The sequence below is a fragment of the Dermochelys coriacea genome, chromosome 5, assembly GCF_009764565.3.
Source record: "Dermochelys coriacea isolate rDerCor1 chromosome 5, rDerCor1.pri.v4, whole genome shotgun sequence".
NCBI lineage: Eukaryota > Metazoa > Chordata > Testudines > Dermochelyidae > Dermochelys > Dermochelys coriacea.
Genome location: NC_050072.1, coordinates 27,601,388 through 27,616,753, shown reverse-complemented (window position 1 = coordinate 27,616,753; position 15,366 = coordinate 27,601,388). Strand labels below are relative to the sequence as shown.

Below are 15,366 nucleotides of genomic sequence, written 5' to 3'. Positions count from 1 at the left end.
TCCGGATGTCCTGATCAAACTGAGACAGTTGTAGGTCTAACATTCTATGCACAGATGATAACAGCATTCAGGACTGGTACCGTATCCCCTTACATCTAATCCAGGATTAATCACATTGTGAGCAAGTGATCCAAAACACTCTTCCAGCCTCTCTAGAGGCTCACTGGAAAAGAAAAGAATGGGTTGGTGCATCAAAATGATGTCATAAAGAGGTGCAATATGCTAAAGAAAAGTGTGCAGGATCAAAGGACTTCAGTACAGCTCAGAAAGAGAAACAAAAATCATGAGGCCAAAAGTCATCCATCTATCCCAAGAAGCCAAGCGTTTACACCAGTTGTGAATTTGGCCCTTTGTGTATACAGCTAATGCAGTTTTTTAGGATATACAGGGGACAGAATTTTTAAATTTGCCCACCACTAGCATCCAATTTTCAGAATATCAGTTCTGTTTGGATGGTTATCAGAAGTATCCAATCCTCTTAGGTATGAAAAATTCAGGTGGAAATCTTGGCTTTGTTGAGAAATTTCTGGTGATTTCAGCATTGCTGTCAGGCTACTAATACTGTGACAACAGTTTTTCCTCCTTGCCAGAACCTAAACACAAGAGCAAGTGAAACATTTAACCCAACTTTTTAAAATTCAAAAATATTCCACATAAATTCAGCCCGAGACAGAGGGAAGGATTTTTGACTTTATCTGATCCTGTTTATCCATCCCGGGTGAAAAGGGAAAAAATGGGAAAGGTTTTGAAATAAGTGGGTTCAAAACACTCAGAAAACAAAAAAAGAGAGATTGATGGAATGACAAGTGAATCCCTTGTACAAACAACAAATGTCTAATTGTTCTTGCATTGCCCAGCATAGGTACTTTCCACATCAAAAAGCTACTACACCAAGAAGATTTAAAACCATGAAACATTTATAAAGCATGGCCTAATCTTATAAGAAGGCTGCTTCTGATTGTAAAAAGTATGATTTGGGGACAGGAGAGCATGAATGGGATTTTTTGTTTTTGTTTTTTTTTTTCCTTTTGGGGGACTGCAAATATATGAGAAATCATGGCTATTTCACTGATCATAATTAAGGCTAAGATTTAGTCACAGGTATTTTTGGTAAAAGTCATAGACAAATCACTGGCAATAAATAAAAATTCACAGCCTGTGACCTGTCCATGACTTTTACCAAAAATACCCCTGACTAAATCTCTACTTCTGGGGCCCCGCTGCTCTGGGGGGCCCCTGCTGGGGTGGAGCCTGTGCCAATGCTGGGGATTGACTGCCCCCCAGCCACTGCTCCCAGCGATGCCTGTGGCCACTGCTCCAGCCACCCTCAGACTGCTACTGCTCCAGCGGTTCCCAGGGCACCCCCAAGACTGCTGCTCTGGCGATCCCCGGAGCCAGCCACACAGTCCACTATGCACACGGTTCCCAAAGCCAGCTGGCCCCAGACCTTCCAAGCAGCGGCTGGTGCGGCTGGCCCCGGCGGAGCAGCTGGCCCTGGGTTGCTCCACTAGCGGCCACTACAGCTGGCTGTAGGGCCCTGAAGTCAGCCTCACCAGCCACTGCGGAAGTCACAAAGGTTGAGGAAAGTCACGGAATCCATGACTTCCGTGACCTCTGTGAAAGAATCGCAGCCTTAATCATAATCACTTTCTATGTAACTAGACCTTAATTTGTTTTGCAGCATGATCTATGGAAGGGCAGCATAGCTTAGAGAGCTATGTCTACTGCTGATGAGTTGCGCTGCTGGCATGCATTTGTGTGGAAATTAAAAATAAAATAAAAATCATTTAAAAAATTCATAGAGTGAACCCAACCGTCTCCTGACCTGTCATGCCTGGAACTTGTCCGAGATGAACAGGACAGAAAAGTGAAACCTAGGCAGCAGATCATGCCAAGCTTCCAACCATGCTTTTGGAAGCTGGTCATAATTTGTAATGGATTATCTTAGGAAACTGATTTGGATGCCTCGTGCTCAAGAGCCAGGATGGCCTACTTTGAAGAAAAGAATGTTTGAGTCTTAAAAATGCCCCTTCATTGCCTAACTTTTTTCTGTTATATGAATTTAATGCTTGATTTGCTTTGTACCAGCCATGGGTATCTACAAGTAAAACATGCAGTTGACAGGTTAAGTACTAGATGTGTTGACTTATTTAAGCATTTTCTTTTCTCTACCACTTGCACGTTGTTCCCTGGCTCCTCTTGGCTTTGAGCAGCAGCATCTGCCCCCCCTGACGAATTTCACAGACTGTTGCCTCTGCACTGGAGTTTTCCACATGACCAAAGGGCTGTGAGGGGGCCACACTGCTTAGTGTGTCTGCAAAACTCTTTCCCTTCAGTTCTCCCTTGATTTTGTGCACATTATTTGGTTGAGGCAGGCAAAAGTCACCTGCAGGAACCTTTAATGGGAGATGGCATTAGTGGATCTACTGCGCCACTCTGCTGTATTTGCCACTTCTCAAGTGTACCAGCAATCAAATTTACAAGTGTTCATTTGAATCAGTTTTGAATTAAACCAGAGTGCTAAATGTCACTGTTCTCTGTTACGACTGTCTGAAATAATTCCTCAGATTCTTTCCCGGGTCAGTCCTGAAATATACTGTGCATCTCAATTCCCATAGATCTCCCTATTTTTACAAAGCACATGTGTGGATTTTTTTCTTAAACATGATTTTAGAGCAATAACTGTTGGCCCTATATTTACCATCTTCCCTTCAAAACTTTGTCATTCCTTTAGTTAAACTGGCCTCCTCTTCTGTGTATGTGTGTAAGATATTTTATTGGGTTTTTATGAGACTGTAGTTGTTTGTATTCTGTTGTACAGAGCTTTGGTGGGGAGTGCTAAATAATATATGTATTACAGGGAAAGGGAAAATCTTTAGTTGGCCAACTTCTGAACCAATAGTCATTCATATGATAAACAGTGACTACTGGCTTGTTGGAAATAGGATATAGACAGAAAGCTATACTTGCTGTAATTATGCAACTACTTGAATTACAGTCTTTGCTGGTTACAATTTACCAAACAAAAGAAAGAGTTAACTGTATGGTGTTGTTATGCCCTCCTAAATACAGCACATGACAATATTGCCCCCCAGGGCTACCACCTGTTCTGTCTATATCAAGTCATCAAGTTTAAGGGCAGAAGAAATCATCAGATCATCTAGTCTGACCTCCAGTATTTCACAGGCTAGCAACACCGCCCAGCACACACACACACTAAATCCAACAACCAAATTTGACTAAAGTATTACAGCCCATAGGAGACTAAACTTTTGTGTGCCACAGGCAGAGATGATTGTCTGCACCTGAGATGGGCTGAACAGATTGGGAGGTTACAGTACACCAGAATGTGGATACATCTGCCATTCTAGAACATGATCCCAACCGCCTATTGTTAGCCTGGTATCATTATCTGAACCTGCCCTAGATATGTTAAAAACAGTTTCATAGACTTCTTTATAAGACCTTTGTCTGAATCCAGATCATCTCTTGAAGGAGGAACTAGGGTAAGGTTCTGATGGTGGAAAGAGCAGCATTGGAAGGAGGTGATGTGATGCTGAGCCAGTGGTACAATGCTGCCATGGCTGGAAATTACACACCCTTAGAATATGCCAAGTAGGCACAAGATTGAGATATTGCCTGTATAGAAACCACTGGAGTTCAGTGGCAATCTTACCACATCATTCATTCTACATGTTGCTGCACTTACGCCATTAGGGCATGATCTTGTAAATACTTATTACCAGGCATGGTGCCTGCTACCATGAGTCATCCTTTGAAGTCAATGGAACAACTCACTGTAGTAAGTATCACATCCAGTAATAAATGTTGTAGGATTTCCCTTAACTATGATTTATATTTCCGAGGGAGAAAATATTGTAAGATGTGTATCCACTTATTATTTTTGTAGAATTGATATGTAAGGTCAAAGGGTCAAATTAGCCTGGGAGTAAGCAAATGCAATATGCCTCTTAAGAGTCTAAATCTTATGGTCTCCCCTATTAAGACAGTATATTGAAGCAGCTTTCTTATGAACAGAGATTCAGCTAATCTCTGTTATACTAATTTATTCTTAAAAGACAAATATTCTGCTAGGTGCTGATTAAATAGAAAGGTTTTAAAGAGGCGGGATGCCAAAATGTCAAAAAAGAAATAACTCCTTCTGCTTTTTTCAGATGGGTTAAATGAGACACTGAGAGGTTAAGTGACAACTCATGTAACAAGTCAGTGGCAGAGCTAGACATAGAAACTCAAGAAACTGGACTTCCAGTTCCCTACTCCAGCTAGAAGACACAATCATTTGCTACATATTTTACACCATTATATTCAAAAGGAGACCAAAGTATGAAGTGGGGAAGATTTTACAGTAAGCCAACAGTAGGTCGATGACATGCAGCTGTGTCATTTTCCATCAGATGCAGACGGTGCAGTTTTCCCAGCGCTTGCCCAAGACAGATGTGGATGAGAGCAAGATGACTGAACTTTAATTCACACAAGGCAAAGGTGATGCTAGAGGGATGGGGAAATGAAGGGATCCTGGGGTCCTTTTGGCCCATTATTGAGAGGGTTTGTCCACACACTACAAGAGACTTGCTATTTTGGGGTCTTTTTATTTTACTGACTGTTCCTAACATCTCAGATGTTAGCATCAGCCAAAATATCTTCTCTGTCAGGTGGTATTAGACAGCGAGGTCCATATTACATCAATTACTGCCACTAAACTTGTTTCCTGTTTGTTTCTGGATGTAGTTTCAGGTGTTGACTTTGATCCCAACATGGTTTGGGCATGGCTAACTATTGAGGAAAAAAAACCCAGGAATGATTTGCCCCATTTTTAAAAAAATGATATACACATGCTTTGAGACATAATTATATATAATCGGCCAGATCCTTAGCTGGTGTAAAACAATGTATATCTCAATTTAAGTTAAGGAGTTATTGATTTACATCAGACAAGGATCTAGTCCATTTTGTGTATTTGAAAATAAATAGAAATTAAGTCTCTTGACTACCTATTTCTGAATTAACACACACCATGACATTCAATTTCTGCTTCTTAGAAAGGAAAAAACACTTTCCTCTAATCCAATTTTCTCCATAATTTAATCCAGAAATTCCCATCCTGTTCCCAGAAATGTTCTTGTCATAAGTGTTTGGAAATGAGGAAACTGTTTGAACTTTGGAAATTCTTTGCATCATTAGTTTTAATAGATGCACAGTATACTAATCATCACATGAGTCCAGTAGATGTCATGTAGTTGGTATTTATAAAAGAATGGAAAGCTGTAGCTAGGTTAATCCCTGCAAAGTGCACATGCATCACTGTGGGTGACTTTTTATTCTTAGAACACTGGGCCCACAAAACTGCGATTTGCTGGGCATTAATGATTTCTCTTTCTGAATTCTCCATTGGTTCATCAGCCAGGCACTGCTTTTATCCTGATTGAATAAGATGCCCTGGGCAAGTCGCATCAAAATGTCCACTAGCCTGGATGATGTTTTTTCCACATTCCAAAAATGCACCCATGGTAATGATCATATCTGCAAAATGCTTCTGTAGAATAGGCATGGGGTAGTAAAGTTAACACACTGATACTGAACAAGGGTTAAGATCTCTTATGAATTGCTGTTGTGATTATCATACATGCCTCCTATCTTTCCATACTATGCTTTACAAATATAGACTGTGCTTTTAAAAGATCTGTTCAGTGAACAGTTTTATCTCAGAGGAAACCTGAGTTAAGTAGAGGTGTCGAGTTTTTGCCTGACACTGTGGGCGACAAGAACTCTCAGATTGCTAAGTGAATAAATAGTTCTTTGTATTTTCTCTAACGCTGTTAGTGCTCTGGTCAGTTCTAGTGCACTTGCAAAGACCTGGGATTCTCTGTGGAGTTTCAAAGCAGCAGAATTCTCATGGAAAACTTGAAATTTATGAACAATTTTGCATATAAGATCTGATTTTTAAAGGTGGTGGGAAAAGAGCATGATTGCACAGACAAACAAATTATTACAGGCACATATTGGATAACTCTACATGCAAAGGGTTAATTATGGTAACTGCAGATGCATGTGCACAGACAGGCACATACACACACAAATTCATATAAAACAAAAATCCAGGCACATATCTTATAACAGATTTTCTGTGTTTATCTACTCTTGCTCTTTACTTTTGAAAATATTTGGATGGACACATGATTTTTTTTCTAGAGGGACCTTGTGCTTCAGCTGACATCATAATCACTGCCACAGCAACTAGATATCACAGGTTCACCATTAATAATGATGCTCTGGAAAGCAGTAAAAAAAAATAATCACAAAGCACCATTCTGTATAACTGATATCTTGCCCAACTGCCACTAGTTACCACTCAACCCTACTGTTTTGAATAGATTTCCCCTTAGTACTAAGAAAGCTGGATGTTTCTGGGTGGGTAGCTATTTTGGGGGGCTCTCTCCTCCTCCTTCTGTTAAGGCTGGTTTGAAGGACAGACCCCAGGCAATGGAAGCTAAAATGTTAACTTTTGTTTGCCCATGCCTCAGTGTGCCACAGAATGTACCAGAGACACCCTCTTTGGGGGTGGGGTGGGGGTCTAACATGAGGTTATCTTCCTCAATTTTCAGGAATAGAAGTATCCAGGGAGGCCAAATCCAGTGCCAGAGACTTAAAATAGACAAACATTCTCCCTATTTCAAGTCATAATGGATGTGCTTTCTTTGGACATAATTAAGAAGAAAACAAAAAGACAAACTATTATAGTAGTAGGGGACAGCATCCTCCCTCTTCATTGGCTCCTGATTCAGCTCTCATTCAGCTTTGAAAAGTCTATTTTATAGATTTATTTCTAATATGTTTTATTATGAGATGGTTGTTAAACCAGTTTTTATTTATCTAACCAGTGTTACATTTATTACTCTTTATTGGTGACTCACCTACCTTTTGCTTCTCATTGCATCTGCTCAGAATTGGGAGACAGCCTGGGGTGAGCACCTTATACAGGTGAGAGGAGATTCAAGTGCTTCAAAGACAGGCATAGCCTCACCAGCTGCAAACTTAAAAGGTACAGGTGAAAATGTACGTGGCTCCTACTGCCCACTGAGAAACCGAACATTTTTATTCACATCAGAGTTCTGGAGGCAGTTAAGCAGATAAGACTTTCTCCTTTTTCAAAATTGGGAAAAGGCAGCTGGGACTTGAGATTATTATAGGGTGTAATGTATTTCACCATACAATTCCGTTAATTTCAGTGGCAACTGTATGGCTAAATCTCCTACTCAGCTTTGAAAATTTTAACCAATGTGTGTGGTAAACGTTTGCTTTCCAGGGGCCCAATCAATCTCCAGTCGAAGTCAATGGGAGTTTTGCCATTCATTTCAAACAGAACAGTATCAGGTCAAAGAAGCAGCAAAGTGGTTAACATTATGGTGGATTTATTAAAATCCACATAACTTCTCCTTGTGAATATTGCCCCTCATTGACATAGTTGTGGGAAGCACTGTCTCGGGGGATAAAACTGAGCATGGCTAGTTTAGCTGAGGCTGCTCAGATATTGTAGCCTCAGACCAACTCTATCATTCATTCCTTGGTACTTCCACCTCTGCTCAGAAGCAGATCTTATTAAGACTGCACTTTCATAAGTGCAAAATAGCGCTCATGGCCAGGAGGTGTTCTATTACCACATGAAGAGTTTAAAGATTAATGTACTATTTTACCATTTATATATTGGTATCTTTGACACTGATTAATACTTGCTGATTTTATCAATCCCATTGTTAATATAAGTAACATTAAATTCTATAAACTTGTGATTTCAAGAGATTTAGAAGAATAAAAAAGGAACACAACCAATAAAGTGCTAACTGGGAGATTCTCCAAAACTATGAATACTATTCAAGCTAAAACTATACGATAGAGTTGAAGATATTTACTACAGAATCCAAGGGATCAAGACACTACAGGTCCCAGCATCTTTATTACGTCTTGTAGCTCATTCATACATATGATCCTGTACAAAATAGGACTATTTGACTAGCTGCCTCTTGTTTCAATTAATATTAGAGCACCACTCAGTAACATTTGGAGGAACATCTTTTAGATTAGACTGGTCAGAGCTGGATTGAATCTTAGCTGCTCTTTTGTCAGTTGCCTATGTTTTAAGTTATTTCTCTGTTCTGATGAACCCTGTGCCTCTGTTCTAGTCTAGTGCATAATGGATGGCATTGTTTCTTCAAAGCAAATTCACAGACAAGTTCAATGAGCACAGAAAAAAGCTGAATGGGAATGGGGTGGGGAGGTGGGGGTATCTGCTTGACACTGAGGCCCTTCTTCTGCCATTATGGTGCTGACATGACTGAGTCACCAGCTGATGAAGTCAATGCCTGTTTCAATACACTTTCCCCAAGGTCATTCAGTGAGTCGATGAGTAAACTGGGATGAGAACACAGGAGTTCTGTCTTGCTAGAGCAGCAGCCTTACTATATTTATCCAGGGTCTCATGATTCTTAGAGCTTTTTTACGCTCTGCCCACTAGTTTGCACCATGCCAGCTGTAATATGCTAAGCAGCTTGAAGCAGTCATTATTTGTGAGTGCTATTGGAAGTGTTCATAACACAAGGTGAAGTGTGGGCAGGTCAGGGTTGGGGAGGGAAGAGCAGGCGGAGTCAGCAAAGGAGTTGGGTGTAAAAATTCAGCTGACACTTGCGATGAATGTTAATGTTTAAATATCAACTGAATAAAAAAAGGATTCAATCCCAAAATGAATGAGAATGAAATGTGGTCCTGGAAAAAGTCATTCACACAATGATACACTTTTCTACATTGTTTGGCTCAGATACCAGAGTGTGAACAGGACACTTGGCAGCTCTGAGCTTATGGAGAGGTAAAAAGAGCTTAGTCACATGAAATTCAAACACACGTGTCCTGCTGCCTTAGTCTTAATCATAAGAAGGGTTTTTTTTAATTTTTTGCACTGAATAAACAAAGTCTGATCTTTCACCACTTATTTTCTATCTCACCATAAATAAGAAGGCCCAGGTATTGGTCTTGACTCCAGTAGTCCGCATTGCTCTATAAACTCAGTCTTTTAAAGTGCTGGGCAACTCCTGGACACACTCAGCATCTTGAACTCTCATTGGTAGGGCCTACCAAAGATCCATTTTGGTCAATTTCACAGTCAGAGGATTTAAAAAATCATAATTTTCATGATTTCAGCTATTTAAATCTGAAATGTCATGATGTCGTAATTGTAGGGATCCTGACCCAAAAAGGAGTTGGGGGGGGAGGTCACAAGGTTATTGTAGAAAGGGTTGTGATACTGCTACCCTTACTTCTGCACTGCTGGCAGCGGTGCTGCCATCGGAGTTGGTCAGCTGGAAAGCAGCGGCTGCTGGCTGGGAGCCCAGCTCTGAAGGCAGAGCCGCCGCCAGCAGCAGCACAGACATAAGGATGGCCTGTATGGTATTGGCACCCTTACTTCTGCACTGCTGCCTGCAGAGCCAGGCCCTCAGTCAGCAGCCGCCACTCTCTGGCCACCCAGCTCTGAAGGCAGCAGCGCAGAAGTAAGGGTGTAATGGTATGGTATTGCCACCATTACTTCTGTGCTGCTCCTGGCAGGACACTGCCTTCCGAGCTGGGTGTCCGGCCAATGGCAGCCGCTCTTCAGCTGCCCAGCTCTGAAGGCAGTGCAGAAGTAAGGGTAACAATACCATGACCCCCCTAAAATAACCTTCTGCTCCCTGTTGGGTCAGGACCCCCAATTTGAAAAACTCTGTTCTTACCCGTGAAATCTGTATAGTATAGTATAAACGCACACAAAAGACCAGATTTCATGGGGGGAAACAACATTTCACGGTCCATGACACTGTTTTCATGGTCATGAATTAGGTACTCATTAGCATCAGTTGGAGAGGGGGGAGCTCAGCACCTGGCAAGATGGAGCCCTAAATGCCTTTTTTCCTCCTCAAATGAATAAGAAAGAGCAAGAGATTTGTAGGCAACCAGCTAGAACCTGGATGATAAAGTGAGACCTTCCCCATGCTGAACTCCTCCACTGAGATACCACCCACCCTCAACTCCCATTTAAGTCCACTGATGAAAGTCAATGGGAGTGGAGAGTGCTCTGCACTTTTCAGGTACACTCATCACTTTGCAAGACTGAGCCTGAAATCAGCAGCCAATTATTTTTATTTCCCCCCCGCCCCCGTCACAGGGGCCCCAACATGTCGAGTGGGGCTGCCGCCATTGGCCCCATTGCAGGGTTGGTATGCATGATCATCAGGATTCCCTGTTGGTTCAAACAATTGCGATAGGGGTAGACTCAGAGCCCCTGGTAAGGCCGAGTAGCTAAGCAATCCATAGCCCTTGAGGCGGGGCAAAGCAAATGCTCAGTCTCTAGCCTCCCAAGCCTCCAGGCTGGGGAAAACAATAGCAGCTGGGGGCTCTGACCCTCTGAGCTGGGCAGAGTAAACAAACAGTCTGCAACTCCTGGGATGAGGCAGAGCAAATGCTCAGTCTCTAGCCAGGGCCCCCCAATAGCCACGCCTAGTGGCAGCATTGGGAGAGGGGAACCTAGGCCCACCCTACATCACTGGGTTCCAAACCAGGACCCCAGGAAGCCAAAGAATTCCCTGTTAAGGGTTCAAGCATCCGCTTTTAATACATTACCTGAGTCACTTCCTACCATAAGGCCCATCTCAGGCATCAACTCAGCAGCAGCGGCTCAGCATCCCAGTCAGTATCTATGGTCAGCTGGTCATCTGCAGAGTAGTCCAGGTCCACAATCTCAACAACCTGGAGAGTCACAGGTTCTTATGCAGGAGCTTGCAGCATACATCCTTCCTCCTCCTCTGCCAGCCCTGACTGTGCTGGGCTACCTCCTTTTATCAGTTTCCTCCACCTGGAGGGGGCATGGTCTCCTTGGCCCACTGTTATTGGTCAGGTCCCGTTGGCTCAGTATAGGGTTGGTACACCTTGTCACACCACCTTCTTTATATGTGTCTGGTGCCTCTTGACGCAGGCATCTCAAAACTTGCTCCACCAAGCTTAAAGCTGATGAGGTTCCAGAAACGGTATTCATGTGAATCAGATGAGAAAGACTCCAAAAGAAATCCCAATACCAGTATAAAGAAACTTTAAATTGTTTCTATTGTTGTAGGAGTGCTAAGGGGGAAAGGTTTTCAGGGCAATTTAAGGATTAGCCAAGGCGGCAGTAGTTGGAAAGTTCAGGGGAAGAGAGTCCCATTGTCAAACAAAAGCTACAAAATGGCTTTACACACAATTGAAAATGCTGCCAGGGACAATTCCCCAAAGAGCCAGGAGACCTGGGGCTGCTAGCAGCATAAGCCCCCTAGCCACTCAATCTACATGTGCATTCTGAAAATACCCCAATTCAAAGCCACCAAAGGTTTGGGGTCTAGATAAACATCCAGATATTTGGATGCTTACCCTAACCTACACACTTTCCTACCCCACAACAGGTTTATCCTACTGCAAATGTCTTCTTTTGGGGAGGCCCCCTCAGCTGTATTCAGGGGAAGGATGGCAGCCTGTTTGCTCTCCCCTCCAGGAAGAGTTCTCTCCTTTTTCCCACCTTCCCAGAAAGTGCTCTGGGCTTTACATACATAGATGGTGGGGGTCCCCATTTTGTCTTTTCTTTTTGGATCCTAATTTTTTCTTGCTACTTAACATGTTTCCTCTGTTGCTTTGTGCCATCCTTCATTTTGTGTGAGTGTCCACGTACACCTCTCTCTGCTCCTTTGACACTCTCATTTGTGAACCACTTTGTGTTGTCTTTTTGTACCCCTGCACCCACAATTTGGCTCCCTTTGTGTAGGTCCCAAAGGTTGCCTCCTTTACAGTCTCTCTTCCTCCCTTCTTTTACTGTGGCACTGAGGAGGCAGATGCTCTGGCTGTTCTAGCAGTGGGGATGGTTGAGGTAGAAAGAAATGGGAAGCTAGTGCTCTCACTGCAAGCAGCAAGAACTTGGCATAGGCCTGGAGAACTCTCATCTCACTCCCTGTCTTGTCCTTTCCTGCTGCTATCTGAGGGCAGGAGGGAGAGCATCTCAGCTACAGGCTGCTGCGAGCATGCTCTGCAGTGACATCTCGTCACAAGAACACCTTTTTTAAAATAAGTAAAAATGATCAGGAAGCTGCCTGGAAATTGGCCAGGACTCAGAGGCCCTGGGGCTGGGTTTAAAACTCTGTTCTATTCAGGACAGTTAGCAAATATGCTCTTAAACCCAAGGACTCCAAATGGGACGTGAGCAAAACATCATCATTGATCTCAGAGGGCAATCACTTTGTGCCCATAGAAGTTTATTTCAGTTAAACAGATCATACCTGCTACATCCTTGCAGCATTGTAAGCTGATCTAAGACAAAGTTGACAATTTAAAGATTTAAAGTTAGAGCAATGTTTTCTTTGCTATGGGTTCTCAGGACCATTTCTGCTGCCACATTCTAAACCAGCTGCAATCTGATGCAGGCAAAACCGTGGGCAAAGAATTACACCGAGCCAGTCAGGAGAAAATAAGAGCATCAGAAATAGTCTCCACGGCTACAAAAGTCAAGCAGGATTTGATCCTTGCTTTACATGTAGAAGGATAAACATTATCAAGAGTTTGACAATGCCAGTTTCTGTAGCACTTAGGCAATCTTGTATCCATCTTCCACATATAACTATTTACTTTGCTTGAAGCTGGGAGGATGTGCCATCTCCTCAGGCATAACAAAGGGAAAAACATAAAAGTAGTAAAGAATGCTTATCAGCTGGAGGGTAGGAAAGGACAGCCTGCAGCAGCCAGGTACAAAATGGCTACCATGGGACTGCAGCTGCTTGTCTCTCTCAAATTTAAAGGGCCAGCGCAAGGACTTTATCAGCAGGTGAAGACAACCTGGGGAGCTCTGTGGTAATCAGGTAAATAGCTCAGTAAACACAGTAAATAGCTCAAAAGGAAGAGTTGAATTTATACCTTTCAAAGGGCCATGGGATGTAGGTTGAATGTATCCTGGGTTGAGGTATTTGAAATAGTTCCACCAATTGTTATTTGGGTTCCTTTGTTATTAAGTTTGTTCAATAAAAACTGCCCAGGGGACCCTTTCTAACATTAACAAAGTGCATGGCTTGAGCCACACCTAAAACCTTAACCACTTCCAGGTTTTGTGAACTTAAATTTTAAGTCCTCTGGTCACCTTTGCAAGCGGCTATTCTCTCCCCATCCTCCAAATAACTTGTATCTGGGAAAAACAAAATAATCAGATAGTTGCATCAAAATAAAAGTTAACAAAACCCAAAGCGTGTGTTACTGGTATAGTCAGCCCCATGGGTCCAGTTATAAATTCTGCAGCTTGTTGAGAACAGAACTCTTGTACAGAACTCTTACTCACAAGACAATCTCTACCCTTCTAAAACCTCACCTGTTAATCCAAATAGATTCAATGGTAGACTCCACCTACCCAGTCTGAGTTCAGCTCCAGCAGTTTGGCTGCTGCTTGGTCCAGCTCCTACAGAGTCAGCTCCACCAGCACACCCCATTGCCTCCTTTGATCCTGCAAGTCAGCTCTGTTGCTGCCAGTCTGCCCCACCAATGCTAGCATCCTGGTCCTATAAAGCCAACTCTACACAGCTTTCAGAAGCTCTTGAAGGGAAACCAAGGCAGAATAGGACTCCTGGGAAAAGTCTCTACTCTTTCCCTTCTTGACTTTGAATTCTCTATGCATCCAGAGCTCAGGGTGACCCACTTTTCACACCCTATACCTTTCACAATTTCTCCCCTTTCATAAATACATTTACATATACCATATAATATTTCCAAAAACAGAACACAAGAACTCTAGCAATACAACAAAACAACATACAGAAATGCATTGAAGCAGAATTCTAATGTATGTAAATGAAGGCTGCCATAGCTAGCTGCTTTTCCTTTCTCTGCTCCAATGGAGCCGACAGCTTCTTTTCCCTTTAAACTGTCTTGCTTTGAGGCTTACATCTATTTAGGGTTTTTGCAGAGTACATCACCACAGTATCCAAGGGCTTCCCAGGTAAATTAGATCAGTATGGCAAAGAACTTACTGAACTTCAATGGAATCTTTTCCTTTCCCTGATACAGGGAGTCTTTCACAGGGAAACATATGAAAGTCAAAATCTCTCTTGGGGTTTGCTTAAGGGGCAGCATAACAATATACTGTCCCTTGTTCGGGGCTTGAAGCAAAGCTATGACTGAACCCATAGAAATTAGCTATATTGTACAACAAATAAAGGGGCAATGACTGAGCCTTGTGACACAAAGCCAAAAAGGAGATGAACTGGAAATAAATCTGTAAATGGTCACCAGGATCAGATTAAATCTCTGGGCTAACAGAATACCTAAAAAGCCTATACAGCTTTTTAGGCAATCAATATTAGTCCATTAACTGACACTGTTAGCAGAGCTGCAGCAAATTGTTAACCCCACTGGTGATCTGAGATAAAAACGCCCCACTGAGTTTGCAACTCATTTCCATTTGCCTAAAATACTTCTACTAAATTTGCCACTAGATAATCCCACTTCTCTCCATTCCTTTGCCCTAAATCTGCACCTCTAACCTACCATCTGGATATTCCAAACCACTCTTATTTTCCTTTCCCTTTTCTAGAACTCTCCATTTTTGCAGCTCTTTCTAGGTGTTTCTTTCTTCGTCCTGATCTCTTCCCAGGCTCACCTGAGAATTCTCCTTCTCAAATACATCATTGTTCATGATTTCACCTCTGAGTCCTTAGGTTCTGGGCTGTTCTTGCAGTCACTAGTATTCCAAGGAGACCCCAGAATTTTTTTGCATACAACTGAACCCCTGTTGCTTTAATTTAGCATAACACCACTCAGATCTGGAGGGGCCAAATTTCAGTGAGTGGCATTGTGACCCATTGCACCAAGTCACAACGCCACTCAGTTTGGGGGCACTCTTAAACAGGGGCCTCGGACAAACCACCCCTTTTTTTTCCTTCTGGGCAGCCTTGCCCCTGCCAATCTCACAGTTTACAACATGCATACAGCTGCAGGGACCTTGATTGATCTTGATTCTCTTTTCACACTGGTTCGAATCAGGAGAATGGAGGTCTATGGGGTCACTGAGGCCAACAGTTACAATAGTGAAAAACTGTTGGGAGAGGAGAATCAGACAAGTAAGTATCAGTCACATGAAGAGACGCTCACAGGATTGATCCCTATGATCAGTGAAACAATTAATGTTGTCACTTGATTGAAAACCCACATTTATGCTAGTGCTTTTCACTATTAGCCTGTGGTAATCATTTGCAGTATATCAATAAGCAGGCATTTCTGGGCATTTTTCATATAAATTACTTTCATACAGCCTGTTTGGCATACACA

The 15,366-nt window shown here is 42.5% G+C and overlaps 1 long non-coding RNA gene across 1 annotated transcript in view; it reads right to left on the bottom strand.

Moving 5' to 3' along the window:
* The window catches only part of LOC122460243, a 33,753-nt gene extending 22,919 nt beyond the window's left edge, over window positions 1-10,834 (bottom strand). The window contains exons 1-2 of the long non-coding RNA XR_006281430.1: window positions 10,663-10,834; window positions 6,937-7,052 (exon numbers count right to left, since the gene is read on the bottom strand). This is a non-coding gene — a long non-coding RNA (uncharacterized LOC122460243). The remainder of the gene's footprint in view (window positions 1-6,936; window positions 7,053-10,662) is intronic.
* Between the last annotated feature and the right edge of the window lie 4,532 nt (window positions 10,835-15,366).